Source organism: Lissotriton vulgaris, chromosome 1_2 (genome assembly GCF_964263255.1).
Source record: "Lissotriton vulgaris chromosome 1_2, aLisVul1.2, whole genome shotgun sequence".
In the NCBI taxonomy this organism is placed as follows: domain Eukaryota; kingdom Metazoa; phylum Chordata; class Amphibia; order Caudata; family Salamandridae; genus Lissotriton; species Lissotriton vulgaris.
This window is the reverse complement of record NC_141686.1, coordinates 183,163,690-183,190,693: the sequence shown is the minus strand read 5'-3', so window position 1 is coordinate 183,190,693 and position 27,004 is coordinate 183,163,690.

The following is a 27,004-nucleotide window of genomic DNA, read 5'->3' as shown; positions in this document are numbered from 1 at the left end:
TACAGCCTCAAATGACTTACAGCTAGATTCATCAAGCCAAAATCAGCTCGCAAAGGGCCAGATTCTGAGAATCTGGCCCTTTGCGAGCGCTATTTTTGCATTTGGGATTCATCATCCCAAAGGCAAAAATCGCAATTCAAGAAATTGCTAAATTGCGAATAATTGCATTTAAGGAAACTCAATTCGAGATTCCTTAAATGCAATTCATGAACAATTTTAAAATTGCGAATTCGCAATCTGGGGCCGCTATTTACCGTGAAGTCTAACTACGTGGTAAATAGCAAAAACTTAGAAAAATGCACTTTAGTGCATTTTTCTAAGTTGTATGTTACACACACACATGTCCTTTGGACATGTGTGTGTGCAACACCAGTGTACATTACCATTTCAGGGGTGCTACAGGGTGTCCTTTGGACACCCTGGCACCCTTGAAATCGCTTCCTTATTTGCAATTTGCTATTTGCTAATCGCAAATAAGGAATGACTCCCCATTTATTCCTATGGGCCTTTAGGCCCATCGGAATGAATGGGACAGCCATTCCTTATTTGTGATTAGCAATTAGCGAATCGCTAATAAGGAAACAGTAGAAATTGCAAACAATATTGCGATATCTACATGCATCCCGTTTTGCGAGTCTTTAATAGCGATTCCTTAAAAATCGCTATTAAGGACTCGCAAAACATGACTTTAATGAATCTGGGGGATAACCTTTCCACTAATAATATATCTTTTGTGCTTTAGAGCTGGAAGACATTGCCATCTACTTTAAGATCCAGTGAATAATTCTTAGCAGTTTTCCCTGCACTTTCATGGGGCAAAATGTTCTGAAGAGTTAAATGCATTGAAGCTACCTGACAAGAAATTATATTGCGTATGTAATGAAAAATAGTATACGCCTGATAACGATACCTCATTCACATTTGCCTGCTTGTTACAATATTAAAGCAAACAATTTTAAATACATATAGGCGCAAGCAAAAACAGAGCACACCACAATTAACAATTGAAACTCGGCTGTAAGAATCTCTTTGTGAAATATAAATATAAGGCATAAAAAGATACAGTATTACAAGGAGACATTCATGCCTTAGAAAAGTCACATACAGCATAAAATAATCCTTCACACTGAATGCACTAAAGCAGGCATGCAAGAATAGGCCCAGAGTGGCAAAGAAAACAATACATGTAGAGGCCATGTCGTCTGCTCCAGAGTTTGACTTGCAATGCAATTAACCAACAACAAAAGGTGGGGACTTGAATGTATATATAATATTACTTTTAATGAAAATATCAGACTACTAACAGATAAAGCTGATATAGGCCAATCCAAAAAAACAGAAAAAACATAGACTGATGTGATAAAAGGCTCTCTGGGTGCAGTTTATAGCTCTGCTGCACCCTGTCATTTCAAATGAGGGGCTAGAATAAGCGGTACTTGCTTCTTCTCAACACCAGCGGGAATACACTCTTCTAGCCACAGTAAGCAAGCGGTGAGCTGAAGACTCAAAGGGCCTCATTTACAAGTTTCCTTATTCCTGCATCAAATTCACTTGTAACACCATGGTTGTACTATGTTTAAAATATAGGGCACCATGGTGCAAGGATTAACAAATGCGCCAGAAATTCTGACTTATCTGTTGGTGCAAAAGTAGCGCTTTGCTGGTGTTGGTCGTAGACTCCAGCAGTGAGTAAGAACACATAGGCGAGTCTCATTGGAAAAGCCCTGCGTCAATCCTTATGCCAGGTCTGAGCAGGCGTAGGGATTTTGATGCAAGTGGTAGAGCGATGCAGTGAAATGTTGTAAATTGTATACTGGTGCAGGTGCAATATGATGCACGGCTCTACAAACTGACGCTTTGGGCAGAATAAGTGAGTTTGGAGATATGGAGCAGTGTGGTACACTGACTGCGCCACACCAGCTTCAAAAAAGTGACGCTGCGGCGCAAGGGGCTTGTAAATAAGCCACAAACGATCTGTAGTCTTAAAAAAACATTAGCTTTATTGCAGCATAGATTAGTCTGGTGATGCCTGACTGTTGGCCGGATGTCTGGCTGGATAGATAGGTCTTAATGATTGTGAAATGGTGGGTAAGTGTCTGGCTGGATGGTGTGACATGTTGAAATGTTGTCTTTACTTGGCAGTAGGATATTTCCTAAGCGGTAGATAAAGCCTGGGTGATAGGATGTCCCAGTAGAGCGCTCCTGGCTAGAGAGGGGACGTCTGGGTCTACTATTTTACTTTGGTCACTTGGACTGGTCAGAGGTCATCCATCTGCCTTCATGGTAGGGTGTGGTGCCTGGCTTCTAAGTAGCTGTATGGACAATTGAATGAGCCAGAGTTCAGGGATGTTTGGAGGATACGTGATTGCTTGAAGAGATTAGAGGGGGCCTTTCTGCTGTGAAGATGCTAGAAGGAGAAGGGGGAATGCATTGGAGTAACATTAGCCCTGCAACTCCCGCGGAGTGGTGAGGCCCCATGTACTTTGCAGGGCGGGGAGGGGGGCTCAAGTTTTGTTATGCCACTGGAAACAAAATGCCTGGCTGCTTGATAAAATTATTGGGTTGAAGTGTGTCCAGCTGCTGCCCAATCTCTGGCTCAGCCGGGTCTCCCAGGCCCAGCAAAAGTAGCGCAACAGAAGGCGCCCTCAAGCATGCCGTGACTCTCGGCATCCAGGCATCAGTGAACATATCTTGGAGATGAAAGGCGAACATTGGCACTCATATTCGGCAGAGCACAGATGGCAACCCAAGCTTGGCGCCTGGTGTAGTGGCATCAGTTGCACTGCGCTAAAGCCGTTGCTCCGTTGAGCTGTTATCTCTAGTATAGAGCTGGACTTTTCTGTAAGAGTAAACACTCAACTCCATCACCAAAGAATACTCCTGTGGCACTACTTCCCATACTCATAAATACTTTTGTGAATCAGCCATATTGTGTTGTCTGCATTGATTTGATGAACCAAATATTAACTTACTAGGGCAGCACACAGGACATGCATAGTGTGGTGCTTGTCTATACGTTACACGTTCTCCTGCATTAAACATGCATTGACTATTGAGGTGTTCATGTTACAGTGCAGTGTTCAAAGCTTTTATCTTGTTGCAGTAACAACATGTTACGGTTTAACAAAGCGCAGTTATATCAATGTGTTTATATGTTACAGAGTATGGCCTCGAATTCATAACATTTAAGTAGTAAATAATGTAACAACAGGTCTACAACACTGAGGTTTTCAGCCTGTTTGTTAAAGCCGCATTTTACCATTTGTGGATCCTTGAACAGTGATGATATGTTGAGAGCAGTCTAACTATTGAAATCAGAACATAAATGACATTAATTCGTTTTTTTTCTTCACAAATATAATATTTATCCAATTACATTCAGTTAAAAATATGTGTTTATTTTCTGCATTCCAGCAAGAAAGCAGAACTGAAATGCTTTTCTCTGTGTCAACACAAACTTTTCAAAGCTGTGGCTCTATCCTCTCTTCTCAGCATTAACATACAGGAAGTTTAAAATAAATGAGAATGGGGAAGTTGGGCAGTAGGAATGTAGGATTCAATCTGACCATGCTGCCAAAGACAATTTAAGAAGAGTATCAGAAATGGATGCAGATGCGGCCAGAACTGTTCCCAAGTGAATTTTAGAGACGTTGTCAGTGCTGACCATGATGTGGAAAACTTACGCTGCAGTTTACTTTTTTAAATACATACTTCTGGCAGTATTTACATGTAGGAAGATACCTGGGGCCTCATTTATGAAAAGTGACGCATCGCTGCGTGAAAACAGCGATGTGTCACTTTTCACTGCGCCCTCCTTGCGACACCAATGATGCGTCATATTTACAGTTTGACACATCTTGGCGCAAGGAGTTACAGATACGTCAGTATTTCTGATGTATCTGTATAGCGCAAAAGTGACGCATTTCTGGAATGTGACACAAAATTGACACAACTCCAGCAATGTGTCCTTTCACATGGGGCAAGCCCCATGTGAGAGGGCCTGTGTCAGTCTTACACCTGCTGTGAGGCAGGTGTAAGAAATTGACGCAATTGTGTCCTAGAAGTGGCGTAGTGAAATCTTATAGATTTCACTGCGTCACTTCTATGACCCTTTCTTGCGTCAGAACGCCCCCCCTGCTTACATTATACCTGGCGTAGGTATAATGAAGCGCAGGGGTTTACAAAGTGACGAATCTACCTAGATGCGTCACTTTGTAAATATGGTTCAACAAGGCACATTTTTTACGCTGCTGGTGCGTCACAAAAAGTGATGTTTAAAGTAACGAGAGAGTTCAAACTCACCTGCAGTGTATGGACACCTAGCACGGCCCCTTGCCACCTAAGATGTCTTCCACCCACGGGAAGCCTGCGCAGCTCACCGACGGCTCATCCCGTGAGCTACAACTGGTTCCTGCTGTTTTTATCTTGAGGGTGAGACCTTTGAGATCGATTCTCCTGGGTGCTGTAATAGCTCAGAGTAAACACAGGTAACACATCGAGTCCCCATGGATAGCTTGGAGTTAAACCCTTCACCTTTAGTGGGTGAGAATATGTGCAGCTAAATATAATAAATACTATATATTTGCCTTGCTGAAATGTCTAGACCTGTTGAAATAAAGACAATGGAACCTAAGTTTCAGCCAAGGTGCCCCCATCTTTCCAAGTCCCTGATCTTGTCATACTGTGCCTGTAGGTTTCTATCCTTATAAGAGTTAGAGCTTTATTTATGCCGAGGACTGGCCTTTCTGTGTGCAATATCAGGTCAATCTCAAAATAGAACATCTTCCTCCTTATGCAGGAGTAATAAAGCACACCTTCTGGTAATTTTTGGCAACTTAACATAACTTAAGACAAAATCCTAACTTCTGTAGTAAGTTCATTCTGTGAATACCAAAAGTTGTAAGTGCATTCTGTGAATACCAAAATAGTAGTAAGTTTAGGATTGAGTCTTAAGTTCATTCTGTGAATCGGGCCCACTGTTCTTGAGCAAAGAACCTTCATCTTCGAGGGGAGTAGATTGAAATAAGTAAAGTCATTTAGGGAGCATAACCATTTTAAGAATAGTACTTCGACTAATGATTAATAAGTAAAACCTGTCCATTTGTCTTAAATTAGTACTAATCTTATTTGATATTTGATACTAATCAAATTGATAGACCATAAAGAGTTAACCTTACTGCTGATCCTAACCCCCAGATACTTCGCCACATCCTTTCACGGGGGATTGGAGAAGGCCAGGCTTCAAATTAGTGGTAGGGAATCTCGAAGTGTTAAGGTCACTAGAGGAACATGATAGGGTAGTCCCTGCTCCTCAATAATGTTTGCTTTATTCATCAACCCATTTAATAAGCACATTTTGCAAAGTTGAATAATAAAGCCTTTGTGTGTTTATTGATTTGAAACAAAAGTAATGCCATATGCAGATGACATCGCTATTCTCACCTGGGATCCGGAGAGTGTAATGGAAGAAGTAGAGAGATTGGCATGAGAATATGGCAGGAAGTCAGGATATTTAATGAATAAGGAAAAAAACCACAGTTATTTTGCACCCCTAACATTGATCCAGTCTCTATAAACAATAATGAGGGATAGTTACGCTTAGGTGACCCACCACACAATATCAGATATTTTGCCAAGTGTCAAAGTCCCATAAAATATCAAAATGTAGCCACTAATTATTTACCGAAAAACTTCACTATAGTCGTCATTGTGATTATGTCTTTTAATGCACTATACAAGATGATGTTCTTTCTTGTTTGGTATGTATCATCATTTTATTATGGCCATCTGGAATGTTTCCCCCTACTCTGTACACGCTATCATGCAGATAAATGAAACAAACCCATGCGGGATAAGGTGTGGGTCCAATATGTAAATTCAACACACTTGTCCAGCGTATGATGTGTTCCCTTTCTTGGCAAGCACCCCATTTTCTACTTTTGAGTATTACTTAGCCAGCAGAGAGGATGGTGGCAGACAGTCAAGAGTGGGCTGTAAGAAACAGAATTACAAGACATAAACCACGCAAGACTACCATCTTCCCATTTTATCAGCCAAGTTGACTGCTTCAGGCAATCTCTCTGGCACAATGTTGCACCCAAGATATTTTCATGCTGACTCAAGCAGGGGCTAGTTTGACCCCTCCCCTACTGGTGACGGAACCGCTCCGTTATCAACCGCGGTCGCGCTGTGCTGATGACAGAGCGGTTCTGTCACAGCCCACTCGGCACGCCTGCGCGGAATCCGTGCCTGCGCTGAGCGCTCCATTAAGTGGGCGGGGCCGTGACGGAACCGCTCCGTCATGAGCACAGCGCGACCGCGGCTGGTGACGGAGTGGTTCAGTCACCAGCATGGGCATGCCGCACGGCCCCCCGTCCCCTTAGCTCTGCGGTGGAATAGCCGCAGCAGCGAATGGGTTAATATAAAAGAGAGTATTTGAAAGGAAGGGAGAGGGTCAGGGAAGGTTTGACATACCCTTACAGCCAGCACCAGCTTAATCCCCAAGTACAACTTTACCCCACTCTGCTGTCAATATATTTTGGGCTTCGTGGTAGATGCTACATAAAACTTTTCTGGAAAATGTCCCACATTTGGTCACATCTAAATATGACCCTAAGGGGCAGATGTTTTAACAAGGCACACGGTGCAATGCAGCAAGTCAACTTTCTGTGCTGTGCTGCGTGACAGGGCGAGCGCAGGAATGCACCAAATCCCCCAGGATATAATGCATTCCTGCTCTCTCCCTAATTGGTGGACTGATTCCTGCCTGGGCTAATGAAGAAACCCTTGCACCATAGTGCAGGTGTGCCTGCATTGCAGGCACAATTGTGTTTTTTGCAGGAAGAGACATCTTCCTGCACAAAAACAAACCTCTGAGTTGTTTGTCCCTTTCTACATGTGCTGCAGAATCAAGCACACTTAGAAAGTAGAAAAAAAAACAAGGAGAAATAAAGTGATCTCTCCTCATAGCGCCTCACCTGGGAAAGTACAGCATTTTGAGGCATTGCCAGGCTAGCGTTAGTAAATCTGGGAATGCTAAAAAAAAAATGGGTGGATGTGTGAGTACAACCACCCACAACCCATAACACGGCTTCCCAGGACACAGTAACACAAGGCAGTGAATTGCACTTTACTGTGTTAGTTCACATTGACTAATGCATGCAGAGTCATGTAAGGTAACTTTGCACGGCTTCATCATGTGATTTAAACCACAGTACAATTAGCTAGCAAATGAGGCTCAAAGAAATACCAGGGTCTTCACAACCACATTACCACAAAAAGCAGTTTCCAAGACCAGATTAGTAGAATAGGCTAATACTGCAGCTTTCTGTACTCACCCCACTTGCTCTCGTTTAGAATGAAGCAGAAAGAAACACTAGCATTTACATCGGACAATCACATCCCTTTAGACTCCTCTATGCTTCACAGAATTGCTGCCATTGGTGTTTTCAGAACTTATGGGAAAGATTACACACTAGATGGAAGTAAGCAGAAAGGCTGTGCTACAGAAGCTATCTGTAAAAACAAGAGACTCAAAGACTAGGCTTACACAATCAATTTCAGCTGACACAGACAATGTGCATGCATATCAATCACACACTACTGGAAGGCATGGTCTTGAGAAGCTAAGTACACACTTTTAGTGCCCCTCTTAATGGTTATTGCTCTTGGAAAGCCAGGATAACACACCTCTCCACCCCCTTTAATGTATCTGTTAAGGAGTTTTCTAATCCCTCAATACAATAAAACCATACAAACAGATGCGCTTCTCTTAGGCACAGTAAAATGCCAAACTCTAGAAACAAGACCCTCTTGAAATGTTCCAGCCACTTAGAGAAGAGAACAGCAATGACCCCAAACCTCAAGACCAAAGAGTAACATGTTGCATTGCTTTATGCAGAGCCAACAATTATGTATTTGCTCAATCAAGGCCAAGTAAAACTGAACCATGGAGAGAGTCCTGAAAAGCTTTTACAGTGCATAGCTGGCAAAAATGTGACTAGGGAGTCTCTGGATCCTATTTGAAACAGAAATCCCTCAGCATTCAGTAAATAGATGGGACAACAACACATTTTTGCGGATGCTCTGAGTCCCTCACCTCTTTATAAGACCCGAAGGGGCATATCAACAAGCGACATCGATAATTATCGCTGGCTGCTCTTAGCGTGAGGAAGGCTATTGCAGATAATTATTGCCATGCTAGCACTGTATTAACAACTCATAGCGCAATGGCGATAATTTTTCCAGTGATAGCGATGTTTTCTATTGAACATCAGTGGTTTTCCAGCGATGTTCCATGGAAAATGGCTATATCCTTGGTGATAGGGCCCTTGGTTTTAGCCACACAATCCACCCCCATGTTAGGTATGCCTTAGTCAGGAATTTAACAGATGTTGAATTCCTGCGTTAAGGCATACTTAACGTAATTTTAAATATCGCTAACTCTTGTTGTTAAGATTACGAACCTGGGTTAGCGATATTTACCCAAGGGAGTCTTGTCAGGCATGCCTCCTTTGCATCTCATTAGCGATGTGATGGGAGGCGTGTTGACAAGGGGCACTAATGCAAGGATACACGCACCAGCATGTCCTTGTCGATAATGCGGTAATATTATCGCCGCTTTTCGCCCGAAAACGGGCTTCAAAGCGGCGATAATATTATCGCCGTCCTTTGCTAATATGCCCCTTAGTTTGATCTTAACCCCATGGATGCCAAATCTTGGTTCAGTCCATCGACACAAGGGTGAAGGGCCAGTTGTTGTAGCCCCTCAAAACCCTGCTCAACATACTGATTGATGTAGCGTACGTGCTTTATGGGTTACTAACGTTCCCTCTAAAGAAGGGTCAGGTACGCAGTAGTAATTCAAACCCAATTTCATTCTGTAGAATATCACAAAAAAGTATTGCACTAAATAAAGACATTTTATGCTTTAAAGTGTTTATTTCGCCAGTATCATCTGTTGCTCGGCACATGAGTAATAACCACACTGAATATGTTATTAAAATAGCATTAATGCATGTCCCTAAACATGAGACTGGTATAAATATTTCAAACATGGTTGGAATCTCATTTGGCAATCTAACACCCTGAAGACTACATCTATGCTCTATACTATGAGAGCATAGAGTAATTTAATTTGTATCAAGAATTTATTTGGATAGAGGCCCCCACATTCGTGTTTACAGAAGAGAAAGGTCTCATTATCAGAAGGCCAAGAGAGTGTTTACTCCAAAGGAAAACACACATCAGCTGGTCTCAGTTCCTCTCAAAATTGGCTTGACATCAGCTCTCAGCATAGGAATAGATGCTGTGGCAGTACATCAGTCTGGCAGTCTCTGTCAGGATCTCATGTGATAATCTGGGGCGAATACCTCTCTGCCTCAGTGGCCACATCATGGGGATTTCATAGTATTGGCCACTGACCTTTACCTTACATGGGTAATTCCCATTCAAATCCAGACATAACCTGTATGCATCAATATGATAGTCCTAAAACAAACCAGTTTAAACCAATATGACAAAAGGACATCAATTCATACTACACTGTTTATGTTATATTTCACATCTCCCTTTAGCCTGAAAAGAAGTCTTTAAAAACAAATTGATACAATAAACAAATACTGTAGCTATCTGCACTCACCCTAAAATAGGATGGGTTAAATGTACCTGCTCTTGTTCAAAATTAAACAGAAAGAATCACTCATAAGTGAGTGCAGTTGAGCCCTATTAGAGCCCTGAATGTCCCACAGTATTGCTACCATTGCTGTTTGCAGATCGTTTTGGAATGATCACCCAGGTACCGGAAACAACCAAAAAAATACAGTGCTGCAGAAGGCATTACTGAAAAGTAGGGACCAAATTCTAGGGTCATGCAGTCGACTTCAGTAGATATAGACGAAGTGCATATCCTGCACACACTTGTAGAGTTTACTGTCTGGCCCTTTATTGTATCTGCAAACGCCTTTTCTGATCCCTCTGTGCTGTAAGACCAGTCAGTGGGTTAACAAAAGCCCCTGCAGCCTTCAGCAGTGTGTGGGCCCTCGAGCTCTGAGGGGCCCCCTCCTGCACTGTGCATGGGCGCCAGCTGAGTGTTCTTGACTGGGTCAAGAGCATGGGTATTCCTCTCCTATGTACTCCACAGGAGGGCACCCGCAAGTTTTACTATTTTTATTTTATTTATTTATATAGCGCAACTAATACCCAGAGGCGTCTAGACTCTTAACTCCAACCTCCTGCCAGCCATGAGGAAAGAAGACTGAATATACAAAGGGAAAAGGAAAAGAAGCAAATCGCTGCAATAAGGACATAAAAAACTAAGTCTTCAGACCCTTCCTGAAAGATATCAGGTCTGGTGAGTTTTTCAGTGAGAGTGGCAATTGATTCCACAGTCTGGTAGTAATGTATAGAAAACTTTTTCCACCCCAGTTGGAAAGATATGCATTGGGAACTTCCACCAGCAGGTGTGAAGAGGACCGCAGCATTCTGGAAGGTGTGTACCAGCACATGGGGTCAATCAGATATGCAGAGCCCTGGTTGTGCAGAGCCCTAAAGGCAATGCAGAGTGCCTTAAACTTGATCCTTTTTTCCAACAGGAGCCAGTAAAAAGAATTAAGGGCCAACTTTGCAGGAGCATATTTTGGTAGTTTAATGAGCAGACCGGAGGCTGAATTCTGCAAGACTTGCAGTTTGACAAGGAAGGCTTCATTAATTTTGATCAGAAGGCCATTGCAGTGGTCCAGCCTTGATAGAACTAATGCCGAAACCACTGTTTTCTGTAGGTCAGGTGGTATAAAGGGGAAGATTTTCCTCAGGATCTTTAGGGTGTAGCAGATAGCTGAGGTTTTTACATTCACATGGTGGGGGAATGAGAGGGTGGTGTCAAAGATGGCTCCCAGGTTCCTTGTCTTGGGGACTGGAATGGGAAGGGGGCAAATTCAATAGGCCACCAGTCCGAGGACCAATGGGAAACATCCCTGTCAAAAAGAAGAACCTACGTCTTATTGGAGTTCAACTTGAGACAGTTCTCTGACATCCATCCACTCACCTGGCCCATACAATTATGAACGTTATGAATAGTGTTGTGGGAATCCTCTGAGATAGATACTATGATCTGGGTGTCATCGGCATATGACACCATGGCAAATCCAAGGGATTTGATGAGCCTGGCCAGCGGAATCACATACAGATTAAAAAGAGTTGGGCTAAGGGACGAGCCCTGTGGGACCCCACATGGAAGATTTAAACTCTGAGAGCTAGGGCTATCTATCTCCACAAATTGTTCCTGGTTAGAGAGAAAGGACATGCCACTGAGTAAGACCATACACAATGATGTGCTTCTCTCAGGCATAGTCAAACACTAAATCTAGCAACAAGACTCTTTTTAAAGGTAACAGCTGCAAAAGGAAGGGAATAGCAATGACGGAGATCCTCAAGACCATCAAGAACATCAATTGCATAGGCCAAAATTATATGTGTGCCCAATCTGGGGAAAGAAACTTGGACCATGGAGAAACTCCTGAGAAAATATTTTATTATGAAGGTCCCAGAATTACATAAAGAACAGAAGCCCTCAATATCCAGTAAAAAGGTGAAACTCAGGTGAGTGCAGGTGATGGACATAAGAATGTCTATTGTTTTACCTCAGGAGCACCTGGACAATTGACAGACAATGGCATACTGGGGTGTGGGCATTGCAAATCAATCTGCCTTTCTGAAAGTTACCTAAAATACAAGACACTCAAATGAGCTGGTAAGCACAATAACCGTAAACATTAGTCCCTGATGGATTGCTGAAAACGTCACCCATTACGAAAGACCGGGGACCACGACCAGTTAACAAACACATTTTTGCTTGACGTCTTCCTGTAATTTCTCCTCTATATACTGTGTTTAAGAATGTTATTTTTACTTCTAGTCCAACTGAAGCTAGGAAAGTCTTCATGTTACCACCGGACAACAGATAACTGCCTGCATGGAACTATGCAAAAGAAAATATTACAAGCTAAGTTGAGTGTATTCCAGCATGGAATTGGACTTCACTCAAACATGAGTGGGCTATAGTTCTTACACCTGAATGTACTGATCATGATAACTACTGGGTGTAGGAACTTCCCCTTCTCATGGCCCCTGTCCAAGCACCTTCCAAGGTACACAGGGAGCACTTAATGAATGATTCCCTCTGCAAAATAATAATGTCCAATGCTCCCTCTTCCATCTGCTGTTCCTCTCTCTCCAAACCCCGCACCACGGCAGCCACTAGCTCACATTTATCGTCTGCTCAGAGTAGGATGCTAAAGAAAGTATTAAGCCTTACCGCAAAGCGAATACCATGTGGAATTTCACCCAATAAACCCATGTGCACATAGTTATTACTGAAATAGCTACACAATTAAGGTAATGACTGAATTACGTACAGGCAGGTATGGTGCTATCCCCATCCTGTTATGCCACTGTCTGATGATTGTCTACAATTTCCTGGGGTTGTCCCCCTTTCTTTGGAGATTACCTTGTGATTGCACAGCACTGGTGGTGGGTTATTTTTGCAGAACTACCCCATCACCAATAACATCCATCATCACCAAGGGATTTTCCTCAGACACTCTTCTCCTCAATGGTTGAGAGAAATCTTACTATGTATAGTTTCTTGAAATGCCTTGCTTGTGAGTATTCAAGTATACTCCATTGCACTGATTAAGCTTAACAGAAATGAAAAAAACTTATCACTGTGATGTGGAGAGGAAAATCTAAATATGGAAGGATTTTCTTGAGGATAAAAAGCTGGCAAAAGCAACTCCTCGCAACAGTGTAGACTTGAATTACAAGAGCAAGTGAACAACTGTAATAACTCCAAGATTACAAACCTGTCTAACAGTAATGAGACAGGAGGCCAAAGCATAAGGCCAATATGCAGATGACCAACTTCCATATAGTTAATTACATATCTGGCTGGCAAAATCACAATGGAATCAGGCTGCAAGAGCAGTCTGGGCCCTGTCTTTGGTTGCTGCCTGACCCATTGCATCTCATGGTAGGAGAATGGAAACCTCCATCCTGTAGTTTAGACGTGGTTTGTTAGCACCCACTAAAAAGCCTTATGAATCTAGGTCATCAGATAAAAGGGACAAGTGCTGTTTTATCTAGTATGGTGTTGAGGTTTTGGCCAATCAAGGCTTAACTTCCAAAGTCTGTAAGTAGTTACTACCCCTGAATGTTCGCTCAGCCAATCTCTTAAGTCAGGACTATGTGCTGTAATCCCATGCTGTTACCCTGGAATCTGTCTTGACATTTGTTAGTGTCTAGCGGCCATACTAATCATCCCCTCAGTTGGGGTCTGATGAGTTATGTGTACTCTTCTGCAGCATATTATCAATAGTATGCTCATTATATGGTGTTCTGGCAAACTATTGTGACTACTGCTGTGCTGTTCAGCATTGTCACTTCTCACTCCCCGTTCAGAATCAGAATCCTCAAAATCTGAGGTATGCCTGATTTTTAGCCTGGCTACCTTGTTCTTTTTGGTTTGAGGTTTCGATATCTTAGGTTTATCCTCCTGCTTAATTATATATTCAGGTGAGCATTGAGATATTTTTCTTGTTTGACGTGCTCTTCTGTTCTCCTCTTTGACCGTTCTCCTCTTTCCAATCATCTGTCTGATGTATCCTGAAAGGAATGCGAGAAATGTTCATCATTATCCTGGTGCCTATCAGGTGGTTTAGCTTTATCACGGTTAGACAAGTTTTAACATTTTTCAGTAGATTCCTGTGTAGGAGACCCACCCTGTGATTTTGTTTTTTCTTAATTTTTATCATTGTCCCACTTCCTCTTTGTGGAAGAGTCGGGTCCTTTCTTAGAGTTATACTTTCAGAATTACTTTTTACCTGTGGTTTCCCTGACTGGACTCTCAAATTGTCTTTACTCAGCGTAGCATAGGTCTCTGATTGATGAGTGCAGCTTTACTTTAAAAAATAAATAACACATTCCATATATCACATTTGTAGTCTCAACTAGAACAATTATCCTACTTCACCCCTAGGGGGAGTTTCCAGCATACATTTGAAGTAATCTTTAACATAATATAAAAGAATTTCACATAGCTCCTAAAAACAATCACATTTGTAATCACAGCTCAATGTTCAATTACCATCTTACAACCCTGGGGGTGCTTGCAAACGGAAAAATCTTTGTTATACCACTTCAGACCACAAAAGAACTAAAGCCATAGTTTCTGTCCCTGGAGAGCGAAGTACTCTCAACTATAAAGCAAAAGCTACAGCCTTGGGTGTGTTTGAAAATTCACCAACACCCTTGAGGGGTTTTCTTATTTGTTGAAAAGTGGTTTATTAGTCTTGGCAAATAGGCATCTACCACTGGCAATAGGGCCACTTTCACAGTCTACGGCTCAGCACAGGTCTCAATAAATAATTCACATGCTCTACCCTGGTTAGCTTGGCTGTGAACAGGCAGGCCTAACTTAGGAGACAGGTATGTAAAGCATTTAAAAACACAAATCCAGTAAATATTTAAGACACAACACACAATAGAAATCCAATACCAATTTATAAGAATAAGCAATATTTAAAGATTTACACTATATAGCACTTAGGAACCTTATTGCCCCTCTGGGACATCTGGTCGCGCTTGACAGGGACAATGTTAAAGTTTCAGGTGAACTACAATGGAGCCCTGCTCAGAAAGCCCTCGCAGTAGGCCTCGGTCAAAAATGTACTTTCGGAATTCACCTCTTCACCAATCCAAATTCGGTGAGGGCTCACTGGCTTGCTTTTCAGGGAGCTGAACCTCCAGAGCTTTTCAGCGGGATGAGCCAGCAGTTCAGGCCTGCTTGCTTTATAAGGTGGCTGGCTTGGCTCTCGCAGTTGAGTTGGTTACCTGATAGAGCAATTTTTTCAAAGTTGCTCCAAACTTCTTCAAACTTCTGGAACTTCTTCCTGAAATTCCTCTTAAGGGTCCAAATTGTCTAAAACCCTACCAAGGGCCTGGAATATCCTAGATGGTCCTTGACATGTCGGGACCACAATTCCCACAATGCACTGGCTCAAACCACTTAAAAGTCCACTGGACACACTCTCAGTGGTGATGTTCCATGTGTTAGGCTGTAGCTTGCAGGGAGTCTACTTTTTAGCCCTTTTGAAGCAAGATACATCCAATGGTTTGTAATTCAAGAAAATGCAGCAGGTGCATTCAGTCAGTCAGAATGCAGGGCTTGATGGTGTAAATCAGCTTTCAGGCTTGGCAAACCTTCTTCTTCTTTTAGTTTCAAGCTGAAGATATGAGAGGCTCTGTTCCTCTCACATATTTATTCAGTTACTTTGGGGTCAAGCAGGAGAGAACTCCTGTCCAAGGAGTTGAAGGGCAACACACCAGAGCATGACCACTTCCACTAAAGTGTGGCATAATCTCCTCCCAGAAAGCAGTATTTTTTTTATAATTCAATGTGGCTGAAATCTCAGCAGATGAGCAGGAACTAGTTAAATCAACCTCCAGTATGACTAATTCCATACGTCCCCTCCTACCATCTGCAAATGCCTGCATAAAGCCTACCCTCTGTCTGCGTCAGAGGTGCTGGTGGTTAGATGTAATTGGCATTCCCTGACCCTCCTATCTCACTTTGAAGCCACATGCTTTAAGACCGCTCCCCCCTGCTTGGTCATTCCTGTGTGGCACAAAAGGGGGTGGTGATGTACGGAGCATCTGAATCAATCAAACACTCACACCCAGTCAAAAGATCTGGGTTTAATCAATCACCGTTCTTTAGCCCACTCTGCCACCCCAGTTCAGACATGGATATATGCAAATCAGTCTGACCCTGTGGCTCATGGGAACAGTCCAGCCCGAACCGCCAAGCCATGTCTTCCCTGGACCGGAAACAAGCTACCGAGGACCGGTTTCTGGCATTCCAGCCATCTTCAGCCCGGCTTGCTTGAATCCAGTGGCAAAGTGAGCAAGGGACTCACGTCTGAGCATACCCTACCACACCCATGGCGGGCAAAAACGGCACAAAAGGGGGTCGAGATGGACGGAGCATCTGAATCAATCAAACACTCACACCCAGTCAAACGATCTTGGTTTAATCCATCACCATTCTTTAGCCTACTCTGCCACCCCAGTTCAGACTTGGCTATATGCAAATCAGTCTGACCCTGTGCCTCATGGGAACAGTCCAGCCCGAACCGCCAAGCCACGTCTTCCCTAGACCGGAAACAAGCTTCCGAGGACCAATTTCTGGCATTCCAGCCGTCTTCAGCCCGGCTTACTTGAATCAAGTGGCAAAGTGAGCAAGCGACTCACGTCTGAGCATACCCTACCACACCCATGGCGAGCAAAAGTGGCACAAAAGGGTGTGGTGATGGACTGAGCATCTGAATCAATCAAACACTCTCACCCAGTCAAAGGATCTGGGTAGCAGAGCTTTCTCCGCCATATGTCCTTTCCCTGGGTGAGCCATGTATCACTTCATCAAAGAAGCCTAGCTAATCCTGTTAACTCTGACCAATCAGGGAAGTGGGCAGGAAGGCTGAATTGTGGCTTACAGACAAGAGAATATTATAACTGCTTTTCTGTATACTTTAGGATAAATGCAACCATGGCATATTGTTGGATGTAGTAATACAATTCTCCTAAGTCCTTCAATGATATCTTTTATTTAATTCCTAGCAGTAGTTATGTGTGCAGGAACTATTGCAATGTTATCACCAGGGCATTCAAAGCATCTTTTATAATTGGCCTTCTAATAATTACACGGGGCACCTAAGGAGACTTTAGGGGTCCAAAATATGCAAACATAGTGTAGATCCTCACTCAACTGTGCTACTATCACCCAAGTCAATTTTTAGAGGTATTTTACTACAATGAGGAAAGTGAAAATGTGCACTTTCTCTTTCCCTAAGGCACATAAAACATCTTTTATTTATTTATTTATTTAGTTATTTATTTTTGCGATTTGTACAGCGCGAACAATTGCCCGTAGGCGTCTCGGCGCTAGAAACTGTGCATGTATTCCCAAGACTAAGCCAGTAGTTATACTTGATCGAACAACCAGGTCTTTATTTCTCTGCGGAAATGCATCAAGGACGGGCTGTGCTTGATGGAAGCTGGCAGGGAATTCCATAATCTGGGAGCTGCCACTAGGAAGCGTCTATCGCCTCAGTTAACTGTTTTTGTTCGGGGTATATACAAGAGTTTGAGGTTGTCAGATCGGAGCGATCTTGTGGAGGACTGGTACCTGAGTTGGGTTTTCAAGAAGTGCGGACCATAGTTGTGCAGTGCTTTATAAAGTATGCACAGCGCTTTAAACTTAATCCTATTCCGAATTTTGAGCCAGTGCAGGTTCCTTATTGTCTCAGAGACTGGAGAGAACTTTGGGGTGCCAGACAGAAGATGGGCTGCAGCATTCTGGATAGTCTGCATTTTGTTGGTCAATCTTGCTTGGGCGTTAAGGAATAGACTATTACAATAGTGAAGGGATGACAACAGGAGGGCGCTTACCAGCGTCTTACCTGCCGTGGGTGGTAGGAACGGCATGATTTTCTTGATCAGCCTAAGTTTGTGGTGGGCGATTGCTGCTATTTTGTTTGAGTGGGCCATAAAATTAAGTTTGTCATTGAAAGTGACCCCTAGATTTCTGACGGTGGGGACCGGTGTAGGTGAAGTTCCGTGTGAAGGGGGCCACCAAGTAGTTGATCATCCGGGGGAGAGGTGTCCAAATATGACGACCTCTGTTTTTTCAGAGTTTAGCTTTAGGCAATTGGAGGCCATCCAATCACCGATCGCCCGCATGCCTTCTTGAAAGTTTTCTGCTACCTTATCTCCATTACCATTGATGGCTAACACAAGCTGTGTATTGTCTGTGTATGAGGTAAGGCTCATCCCATGGGCCTTGATGACAGAGGCCAGGTCCGACACATAGATATTGAATAGTGTCGGACTGAGGGATGAGCCCTGGGGAACCCCACACAGTAGTGACAGCTTATGTGATTGAAAGGGCCCCAGTGTGACCACCTGTGATCTTCCAGCCAGAAAGGAGGAGAGTAGATTTTGGGCCATGCGGCGGATGCCCAGGATTTCGGCACGGTCGACCAATATCTTGTGGTCGACCGTGTCGAAGGCTGCAGACAGATCAAACAATACAAGTATTGCTGTACCTCCCTGGTCCCGGATCACTCTTATGTCCTCTGTTGCTTTTATTAAGGCCGTTTCGGTTCCATGGTATTTGAGGAAACCAAATTGGGTATTGTCCAGTAGTTGGTGTTTTTCTATGAACTCCGAGAGTTGTATGTTCATAGCCTTTTCCGCTACCTTAGCTAGAAAAGGAAGACTGGCTATGGGACGGTAGTTTTTTAGTTGGTCCTTATCCAGATTGGCTTTCTGTAATAGTGGTTTGACCAAGGTGTTTTTCAGGCAGTCAGGGTATATCCCTGTTCTGAACATTGTGTTGCAGATTAAGACAATGTCAGGGGCAAGGTAGTCCATGATCGGACGAATGACTTTAAGAGGGCAGGGATCTAGTGCTGATCCTGATTTAATAGTGGACGTTATTTCCATGATTTGTGTTTCTTCAAGGTCTTTGAACTGGGATAGTTTGATATTATTAATTCGGTTGTTGGAAGTGGGTGAATCGATTATAGTTTTTGTTGAGAACGCTTCATAAGTATCATTCACCTTCGTGAAGAAAAAATCGGCCAGTGAGTCACAAAAGATTTGGGATTGTGGTGGAATCAGGTCCGGTGCGTTTCCTGCTAAGACCTTAGTTATCTCAAAGAGTCTTTAACTTGAGTTTTTAGCAGTATTAATCTGTTCGGTGAAGTAGGTTTTCTTTGTCTCGACAATAAGGGATTTGTAGTGTCCAAGTGCTTCCTTGTAGATAGCCTTGCTTTCTGTGCTATAAGATCTGCGCCAATGTCTATCCCTATTTCTGCAGAATTGTCTCTTAGTACGTAGTTCCTCAGTGAACCACGGGGCTGATGGCGTTGTTCTGTTTCTTGAAAGTTTTTTAGTTGGGGCTAGGGAGTTGGTAGCGATGCCTATCCACTCCTGAAAATGTCGGGTAGCCAAGTTAGAATCAGAGGTTGGCTTGGGGCGCGTTCTATCAAGTAAAGTTTTTAGTTCCGCTTGATCGCTATCTTTCCATACCTTAATGGCTTGTGGTTTCCATACAGGGTGGGGTTTAATTCTGTTTAATTTAACTGATATTTTTATTAGAATGGCGAAGTGGTCAGTCCATGGCATAGGTAAGGTATCAGTTATATTTACGCCTTGTAAGTTAGTAACAATGCCGTCTAGAGTGTGGCCGGCTATATGGGTGGGGGTGGTGACCAGTTGCCGAAGGCCCATGGTGCGCATGTCTGAAATCAAGGTACGGGTGTCTTTGTCAGATAGATTCTCAAGATGGAAGTTCAAGTCACCCAGTACTGTGAATGAATCTTCCAGCGATGGAGCTTCTAGTAATGCGCCTAGGTTAGCTTGGAAACTAGTGCGGGAGCCTGGGGGTCGATATAGGAGGATACTTTTAAAAAGGAACGACAAAGTGAGTTTAAGATCGAAGAGGAGGGCTTCACAGGAGGTGGAGGGAATGTGGGAAGTTCTTACTGTTATATGGTCGCGGGCGATGATGGCTAGTCCTCCTCCGCGCTGCCCTGCTCTATCTACGCGGTAAGCGGTGTAGGCTGGGGGGGTAGCAACTGCCATGTCAGGATTGGATGCTCCAACCGTCCATGTCTCGGTAAGAAAGAGGCCATCAAGATTGTAGTCGATGATGAAGTCATGAATTTCTTGCCGGTGCTTAACAAGGGATCGTGCATTGATGAGTGCAGCGAAAATCTCGGTAGATTTAGATGCGGTAGCAGCCTGAGATTTGACCAAGTCATTGGCTATTTGTAGTTTAGCGTTGCACTGCACTGAGGGCATGTGAATTTTACTGTATCCAGACATGTGTGTGGATTATATTGAGCGCAGTCAGTGTTTGTCGTGCGTAGTGCCATCAGAGTAGATTTGGGGTAGGTATGGGGAACCTGGCGAGAAGGTTGATCAGGAGTTCTGGCCCTAGGCCCGGTCTAAGCACGGACGGGTACAGACGGGCTTGCCTTAGGCGCACCTTTGGCGCGCAAACGGCGCGCCCGCTGCACCCGTCCGCTGCGCGTACGGTAGATGCACATAATACGAAGGGGGAAGGGAGGGCGGGGGCGTGGCCTCCAAGGTGGCCTGGCCTCGCGGCTCGCCTGCAATGGCAGCGGGATTAGTTTGTTGTTCCAAGTCCTGCAGGCAGCGCAAGATCAGCTGTGCGGCGATCTCAGGAGCAGAGTCCAGAGGTGTCAGGGAAGGGTGAGTGCCTTCCATGTGAGGGCCTTCCACGTAAGTACTTGGCCCCTCTCCTCTGTGACACCTAGGGGAGACCCTATGAGTACCTATTGTGCCAAAGTATTCTAGATTATTTCGTTGTAAGTCGAGCCTGGGTGCAATTTACTTTTATAAGCAGTGCAGCAACACAGGGCTGCTTTAAAATGACCTCTGGCTCTCAGCAGTACACACATACAAGTGCAACAAAGGCTGATAGCTTCTAAACTGCCTTGCCCTATAATAAACAATGGACTTAATGGTAGTTTTAATCACCTGCATCTGTTGACCCATTTCGCTCCTCTCTTCGAGCTGAGTGGTCGCTCCCAGTGTCCCCTGCTGGTACCTGGTATCATAGCGCTGCTTTGCCTCAAAAATTGACTATTGTGATTTCCTGCTGCCTGCCTGTCTGCCGCTTTGCGTGTTTTGCACTGTAATTGACATATACTGCTGTCTTTCATTTTGCCCGCGCGTGTGTCTCTAGCGCTCCGCTTTGCTCCCCCCTCCGCCTCCATTTTAATTGTTGTTGTCGTCCTCGTGTACCCGCCCCGCCTCCCAGCTGAGACGCCCTCGCCCCTCCCCCTCCACTATCCATATATGACAGTTATTCCCGCGCGCAGCGATCACGCGCAGCGACCGCGCCCAATCCGCGCCGAAGGTGCGCCAAAGGTAAGCCCGTCTGCGCCCGTCCGCGCCTGGCCCGCGCCCAGCGCCAGACCCCCTGCCCCTCGCGCTGCCCAACCCTCCCGCATTACCTACGATGCCGCCACCCTCCTAGCCCTTAACCCCGGTCGCGCCCCCAACTGCGTCCAAGCCGCCCCTGGACAAACCCATGGACCTTTCTCCTGCTACTCCTGCAAATTCAGCGGCACCGACAACATCTCCATTACGACCACACCACTGACTCCCGACCCCAACCACCTACAATGCATCCTTCTCAACACCCGATCAGTCCACAGGCACGCCATTGACCTATGGAACCTACTAGACACCATTTCTCCAGACATCGCCTTCCTAACAGAAACATGGATGAATGCTTCCTCCGCACCAGACATCACCATTGCCATCCCGGAAGACTATAAGATCACTCGCAAAGACCGTACCAGCCACACAGGAGGAGGAATCGCTATCGTCCATAAGAAATCAATCCGCATCTCAACCAGCTCTGACGCCAACCTCGCCAACTCCGAACACCTTCACTTCCAGATCCACATCGACCCCAAGACCACACTCAGAGGCACCCTCCTCTACAGACCACCAGGACCCCGCGCAAAATTCAGTGAAGACATCACGGACTTCATCACTCCACACGCGCTCCCTTCCAAAGAATACATCCTTCTGGGGGACCTCAACTTTCACCTTGAAAAGAGCAACGACCGCAACACCACCACCCTCCTGGACAACCTCGCTAACCTCGGACTTAAACAACTGGTCACTTCCCCCACCCACATCGCAGGTCACACACTCGACCCCATCTTCACCTCCAGCAATCATGTCTCCTTCAGCCACACTACGGATCTCCTCTGGACTGACCACAGCTGCGTTCGCTTCACCTACAACAAACCCAAACCCACCAACCACCTCCAACCAACTCTGCAAAGAAACTGGAACAAAATCACCACCGACCAGATCTCCTCTTCGCTCCTTCGCTCCCACTCCTTGGACCCAAACCTAGCCGCCGCCAACTTCACCCAATGGTTATCCAACACCGCCGACACCTTAGCACCACTGAAAAAACTTCAAAGCAAACCTGGCAACAAGAAGGCCTCATGGTTCAACGATGATCTTAAGAAGTCCAAGAAACTCTGCCGCACCCTTGAAAAAGTGTGGAAAAAAGACACAACCACCAGCACCAAGGACGCCTTCAAAAACGCCACCCGCACTCACCACCAACTAATCCGAAAGGCCAAGAAAACAGCATTCAAGGATCGACTAGACAACAACGCCCACAACAGCAAGTAACTTTTCAACATCGTCAAGGAGTTTTCCAATCCCTCGGCCAACTCCAACGACATCACCCCCTCTCAAGCCCTCTGCGACTCCCTAGCCTCATTCTTCCACAACAAGATTGCAGACATCCACAACAGCTTCGACAACCAACCCGGAGCCCAACCCACCCAACCACATGCTGAACACTCCCCCCCCCACGAACACCCTTAACGACTGGAACCCAATCTCCACTGAGGACACCATCCGCCTGATGAACTCCATCCACTCAGGATCCCCCACAGACCCATGCCCTCACCACATCTTCAACAAAGCAGACTCCGTCATAGCACCGCACCTCCGAGACGTCATCAACTGCTCCTTCAACTCCGCCACCTTTCCGGAAAACTGGAAACACGCTGAACTCACCGCCCTTCTGAAAAAACCCCCAGCGGACCCCACCAAACTCAAAAATTACCGCCCCATCTCGCTCCTTCCATTCCCGGCCAAAGTTATCGAGAAAGCTGTCAACACCCAGCTCGCCGCTTTCCTCGAAACCAACAAATCCCTCGACTCCTCACAATATGGCTTCCGAGCAAAACACAGCACTGAGACCGCCCTCATCGCAGCAACAGACGACATTCGAAATCTACTGGACAATGGAGACACAGTCGCCCTCATCCTCCTCGACCTCTCTGCAGCATTCTACACAGTCTGCCACAGCACCCTTTTACATCGCCTCAGCAACATCGGAATACATGGAAAAGCACTTGAATGGATCACCTCGTTCCTCACCGGAAGAACCCAGAGAGTCCGCCTTCCACCATTCAAGTCCGAGGCCACCGAAGTCATCTGTGGCGTACCACAAGGTTCCTCTCTCTGCCCCACCCTCTTCAACGTATACATGAGCCCCCTTGCGACCATCGCTCGCCAACACAACCTCAACATCATCTCTTACGCGGATGACACTCAACTGATCCTTTCTCTCACCAAAGACCCCAGCGCCGCCAAAACTAACCTACACGAAGGAATGAAAGAAGTTGCTGAATGGATTAAACACAGCCGTCTGAAACTGAACTCAGATAAAACAGATGTCCTCATCCTCGGTACATCCCCCTCTGCATGGGATGACTCTTGGTGGCCGGAAGCCCTTGGAAAAGCACCCATCCCGACAGACCACGCACGGAACCTAGGCGTTATCCTGGATTCTTCACTTTCAATGAACAGACAAGTCAACGCCGTATCCTCATCCTGCTTCAACATTCTTCGCATGCTCAAAAAAACATTTTGCTGGATCCCCACCGAAACCAGGAAAACAGTCACCCATGCTCTGGTCACGAGCCGACTGGACTACGGAAACACCCTCTACGCAGGCACTACCGCTAAACTGCAAAAGAAACTCCAACGAATCCAAAACGCCTCAGCCAGAATCATATTCCCACGCAACGAACACATCTCCGGTCACCTGAAAGACCTCCACTGGCTACCCGTCAATAAGAGAATCACTTTCCGACTGCTAACCCACGCACACAAATCACTCTACGACATCGGACCAGAATGCCTCAACTCAAGACTGTCCTTCTACACCCCCTCCCGCCAGCTACGCTCCTCCAGCCAAGCCCTCGCCACTGTACCTCGCATCAACAAGACCACAATGGGAGGTAGATCCTTCTCTTACCTGGCTGCTAAAACATGGAACTCACTCCCCACTCACCTTCGCCTTACCCAGAACCACCTAGCTTTCAGAAAGCAACTTAAAACGTGGATATTTGACAAGTAATCCTCCTCCCCCTCCTTAGCGCCTTGAGACCCTCTGGGTATGTAGTGCGCTATATAAATTCTCTGACTTGACTTGACTTGACTTGACCCCACTCTCTTGGGTCCACCATAAAGAAAAGAAAAGGGTTATTTAGTGAAAATGCTGGTCAGACACAGCAGGGCATGTTGAAGCGCTCCTTGCACTTTCTTTTGAATTTTCGATCAGCTGTTTTACTGCTGTGCCAGAGAGAGATACATCAGTTTCCTCTTTTTATTTTTATTCAGACTTGTGCCATGTGTCTTTTTTTGGGGGGTTTCAGTCCCGCCAGGGCACCCTGCATGCATAAACTTGGTTGAAGGAAAGCCTGGGAAGCCCACCTCCAGCTGTCCTCACTGACTCCCCAAGCAAAGAGCACTCTCATGTGGTGCTGCAGGAGCAGGCCACAGCACTCTGGCCTGACCACTCCTGCAAGCAGATGTGCACTCAATGTCTGGCCTTACCACTCCCACCAGACATGGTGCTGGGAGTGGGAAAGGCAGGAAACGTGGGGGGGTCCAGCAGCACTCCCCCTACCCTCCTCATAGTATTGGGACTCAGGCCATTGTAGGAAGCACAAAAGCTCTCCCTCACCAGACTCCTATTCTAGGGCCCCAGGATGGTGTCCAGGACCCCTTTACAATATCATGGGGGCACAACGGTGCTACCCCACATTATTATTCCTCATACGAGGACCGTAACCCATTCTCATTTCATAGGTAGTGCGAAGGTACTTCCGTCAATTCCTCCTCCTAATAGAGAATGTAGTGTGATGGGCCACATCTCCCCTCCACCCTGTGCCAACCTTCCTGAAGAGCCTTCTGGGACACCCAAAAAAGGTGTCACTCAGGATCAACTTACCACAGGTGCTCTAGGATCTCAGCTCCACCCTTCACTGACATCACTGCTAGGACCTGAATCATAAAAACTACTCAGGATCCCTTCTGCTGGTTTTGACTCCAGTGTCTAGACACTCTCCCTGTGGGCATGGGCCGGCCCTCTTTCTGGCAACAGATGACAGCTTACTGATTGATGCTGAGCAATCCACCCCACTCATTCCTTCTGAGGAATGGGATGCCTTTGTTCCTGCTGCTGGAGAAAAAAGTAATAACAAAGCTCAGCAGGATTGCAACAGGCCTGCCTCTGATCCTGAGCTGAGTCAGAGAAATATGACATTTTTGGATGACCCATAAGCTGTACAGACATTCTTTTAGACTTTACCGAATTGTTCTTTTCACTCAGGTTACAGTGTACATTGGTGCAAGTCTGGAGTCTATAGACCAAAGAGAACTTAAGCTGCACCCTAAGGCAGCCTTTACCATATCAGTATAATGGAGTGTCACTACACTAAAGACAGTAAAGCACACTGACTTTACCTACATGTGTACACCCACATTACAAAGCCTATTCCTGGTCACTACCCAACCCTGTAATAGTTCTTTCTGCACTAGGCTAACAGTGCACAGTTCTTGGGCTGCGCACAACAGGAGTCTTCCACACATAGCCCTTACTTGTGGGCACACAAGTGTGCAACATGAGTTTCACGTGCAACCAGTCTAGTGTCCCTTACCCTTACTACTTTACTGAGTCTACATCACCTCGCTGACTTCGAGAGGTGTCTCTACCTGGAGGTGGTAATGACCACTTTGACCTCTCGACAGGCATCCAGTGGATCTTTTTTACTATGTGTAAAAATGTGTATTTCTCACTGTTTTGGAATCTTCCACAAAACTATGCATATCCCAAAAGGCCTTAACCCTAGAGTGCGAAGATAGATTCGCCATGTATGGTTCTCCAGGAATAGTAGTCTGCAAGTCTTTCCAGACTTTCTCTGAGACCCCCTTTTCATCTGCCACTCAGAGTGGACCTCCTCTCATCGTTAGGTGAGCCTGTCCTACTTGCCAACTTTCAGAGTCTCCACTTTGAAGCCTGGAGATCAGGTTTGGGCATCTGAGCTTAATACATCTTGTCAACAACATCCTTTTGGTTTATCAGCCCTAAATGACTTTGGTGTATACCAGGTGATTTAACAATGGGCTTGTTATATAAGTGAGTGCATTGATCCACTAAAAGTGTTTCAAGTTTCAAGTTTATTTTTATTCATGATTACGGAACTCTCATGAGATCCACATAAAAGACATAGCATTACATTCCATAAAATCTTGAATAAGTAATATTACATTACATAGAATAATGAATAAAAATACAGAGTGAACTGGACGTCGAAACAAACACCTAATACAGAGTCAAAAAACATTTTAAAAAGTTATACAATTTAAAACAGAACATTTCATTAGAGGGGTTGTTCATAGCTGCAATAAAAGCAGTAGCAGACAGAATATTCAATTGGAGACAGATGGGTCTTAGCCACTTTCGCCTGTGCGACATTAGAGCTGGGCAAACAAAGATGACATGGAGCAAGTCCTGATTTTTCATATTGCAGAGATCACATAAGGCTGATGAACCATATTATCTGGATAAGCGAGATTTCAAAGGAAGTAAGTCCTGCCTTAGTAAAAACAATAAACGCCTGACTCCATGAGGAATGTTCCAAAAAACATAGGGTTGCGCATTCCTCACCAGACAGGAATCAATAACTGGAGTGGTGCCTTTTTTTAGAATACGAGTCTCTCTATCCAGTCTAAACCCTAATTCCCAAGATACGGACTTCAGGAGGGTTTTCAGCTGATATGCAGATAAAGAAAACAAAACAGCTGCATCTAGTTGTAATTGGCTCACAGCACATCTAAAATATTTTAGAATTAAAGAGTAATCATTAAAATTTCCCAGCAGCTCAGTTTTTATAAGATGTCTTAATGTGCCGGGCTCACCCTTTGCCAGGCTAAAGACCCAGCGCACACTCCCCGCTAGACCTTGAACCCAGCTGCTACGTAATCCAAATTCCTGTCTAAGAGCAGCTGTTGAACTAGCTGTGTT